The sequence below is a fragment of the Mastomys coucha genome, unplaced genomic scaffold (assembly GCF_008632895.1).
Source record: "Mastomys coucha isolate ucsf_1 unplaced genomic scaffold, UCSF_Mcou_1 pScaffold6, whole genome shotgun sequence".
NCBI lineage: Eukaryota > Metazoa > Chordata > Mammalia > Rodentia > Muridae > Mastomys > Mastomys coucha.
The window spans coordinates 91,458,622-91,461,663 of NW_022196912.1; the positions used below are offsets into that span (position 1 = coordinate 91,458,622).

General features: G+C 46.1%; 1 long non-coding RNA gene across 2 annotated transcripts in view; it reads left to right on the forward strand.

The window, feature by feature from the left end:
• LOC116080477 overlaps nt 1–3,042 on the forward strand; it is a 14,771-nt gene that overhangs the window by 1,796 nt on the left and 9,933 nt on the right. For both annotated transcript variants that reach the window (XR_004114452.1, XR_004114451.1), the window contains exon 2: nt 2,496–2,659. This is a non-coding gene — a long non-coding RNA (uncharacterized LOC116080477). The remainder of the gene's footprint in view (nt 1–2,495; nt 2,660–3,042) is intronic.

A 3,042-nucleotide genomic window follows, 5' to 3' on the forward strand; every position in this document is an offset into this window, starting at 1 on the left:
AAAAAAAAAAACAAAAAAAAACAAAAAAAAACAAAAAAAGAGAAACAAACAAAGAGAGAAAGAAAGAAAGAAACCACACTGAAAGCCGGGCAGCCTTTAATCCTAGCACTGGGAGGCAGAGGCAGGTGGATTTCTGAGTTCGAGACCAGCCTGGTCTGTAGAGTGAGTTCCAGGACAGCCAGGGCAGGATTTACAGGCACCTTCTCTTTGGTGGGCTTTGGGAGTGGTGTGGCTCCAACTGTGTAATTGTGCTGGTCCCCAGCCAGGTACTATTGCTTCGTTCTCTCCTCTCACCCTCCCCTTCCTGAGTGCTGATAACCATGCTTGGTGCAAAGCTGAAAGGCAGGATGGGCACATCTGCTTGAGGACCCAGGACTCACTTGTGTTACTTGTGCTAAGGACTCTTTCTTGCCTGTCACATGAAGAAGCAAGCAAGGGCAGGAGCAGCCCACATGTCATCCCAGGTCTCCCATAGTAAGAGAACTAGCATGAAGATCCTCAAACCTGAAACTTTTCCTTACACAAACCAGAAAGAGTAGCCGTGATCGATGTGTGTTTCAGGTTGGGACTCGGAGCGACAAGTCTGTTTTTATCAGTCTAGAACAGCTAGAGTGGGCCGCTAAATCAGTGATTCTCAACCTGTGGGTTGCGACCCTCATGGGGTCCAAGCAATTCTTTTGCAGGGGTCAGCCAAGACCATCACAAAACCCAGATATTTACATTGTAACTCATAACACATACAAAGACACAAAATACATAACAAAGAATATCACACTCTGACAATAGGAAAATCTATGCTGCTAAAAACTAGAAATTGATATCAATTTAAAAAAGAAATCCACTCTAAAAGGATGGCATCCATCCATAACTCCCTAATAGGAGATGTGCAGCATCCTTCTTTGGAAGGTACCCGTGAGAACCTCATAGTGCGCTTCAGATACCGCTCTCATCCACTAAAACAGAGGTTCTCAACCTGTGGGTTGCAACCCCTTGGTGGTGGTGGGGTGGGATGGGCTGGAGGCAGGAAGGAGAACAACCCTTTCCCAGGAGTTGCCTAAGATGATGAGAAACATAAACATTTACACTACAATTTATAATTAGCAAAATCACAGTTATAAATTAGCAACAAAACAATCAATTTTATGGTTGGGGTCACCACAACATGAGGAACTGTATTAAAGGGTTGCAGCATTAGGAAGGTTGAGAACCACTACTCTGAACTATTGGTTTATTGACTCCCAACATGTATTTATTGTGCACCTGCTACACAAAGCCCCAAGAAAGCTCCAAATGAGGAGCAGACATGGGGCATGCATTTCCTGGTGAGTGAGAGAGAAGAATGAGAGATGGTTTATGTTTTGTAAGTTGTAGCGATTTAGGACTTTGCACAGTGAGCTGTAGAGGGTTTTAGAGAAAGAAGCAACCCAATCTAATCTGTGTTTGAAAGAATTTCTCTGGCTATTATGTGGCATGTGGGCTGGAGGTGAGGAGAAGAGGAAATGGACAGTGGGGGCATGTAGAAGCTCTACAGGTTTCCAGGAGACAAATCCAGTGATGGCTTCTGGATAGGGTAGTGTTGATAAAACTTGCGGATGGACTGACTGACTAGCTGCTGGGATAACAAAGACAAGGAAGGATGATTACATTTCCTGGTTTGAGCAGTTAAGGATTCTGTATTTCCAAATAGGGGAGAGTGAATGAGGAACAAGCCGAGGAGGAGGGCACGCCTTGAGTTCTCTTATGAACTGAGACATTTAGAACGGTGGCAGGAGAAGGGAGTATGGATTCGTTGGATTTTGCACCAATGCCACATTCTCGGGAGCTATCTGAGCTGGAGATAGAAACTTGGAAGCAACTGGTCCCAGGACTGTGTGTGACTAAGGAGAGAATGCAGACAGAAGGCAAAGGACCCAGATGCCAGGGCTCTTTACACATTAGAAGAGGCAGATGTGAGGGAGAAAAAGGTGCTAAATCCCTTTAGGCTCCCACAATGCAAATCAACTTCACAGCGCAAGCGCACCAATGGCCAGTGAAGTAGGAGGGGCACTGAAAGCCAGGGTCAAGAGAGCCGGGGTCACGGAAGATAAATATGTACTGTGATCCAGGAAGTGATTAGCTAAAATTGAGATGGCCACAGAAAAGGGACCACCAGATGTTAGATCATGCAGTCAACTGTGCAGGCTTGCAGGAGTGGGGCCCTCTAATACAGGTAAGTGGAGACCAAGACTGATCAGAAGAAGGCTGAATGTGCTCCAAGCAGTAGGAGTGAGCTGACGGTGGCGGTAGGGGTTGGGAGATGAAGCATTTGCTGAGAGGTAGTGTGAGGTCAAGGGAGTCCATCTTTGTTGGACCGGTTTCTTGATTGCTGGTTAGTTGGTTTGTTTGTTAGGTTTCTTGAGATAGAATTTCACATAGCTCAGGCTGTCCATAGACACATTATGTTGCTGGGAACCCCTCTTACTGATTTTTTTTTTTTTTGATGTTTGCTTTTTCAGAAATAGGAGCTACCAGAACATAGCTGTACTTAACAAAATTGAATGTGTACTGGTGTTTTGCTAGCATGTTTGCCTGTGCACCATGTGCTTAACGGATGGAGGAAGGCCAGAGGAGGTTGTCAAATCCTCTAGAAGTGGAGTTACAGTTGGTTGTGAGCCACCAGGTAGGTACTGGGTGTTGGCATTTGTCTAAGCTCCGCCCCATAGTTACCTGGCAACAACCAGGTGTGTCTGACTCACTATAAAAGGGCCTGCTAGTGCTCTTTCTTGCTCTCTTGCTTTCCTGCTCTCTCTCCTCTCATCCCTTCCCCCCTCTCCCTATTCCCTTACCCCTTCTCTCTCCACATGCTCCGGCCTCCTCTACTTGTCTTGTCTTGTCTTGTCTTGTCCTGTCCTCTCCTGTCCTGTCCTCTCCTCTCCTCTTCTCTCCTCTCCTCTCCTCTCCTCTCCTCTCTTCTCCTCTCTTCTCCCCTCCCCTCCTCTCTTTTCTTCTTCTTCTTCTTCTTCTTCTTCTTCTTCTTCTTCTTCTTCTTCTTCTTCTTCTTCT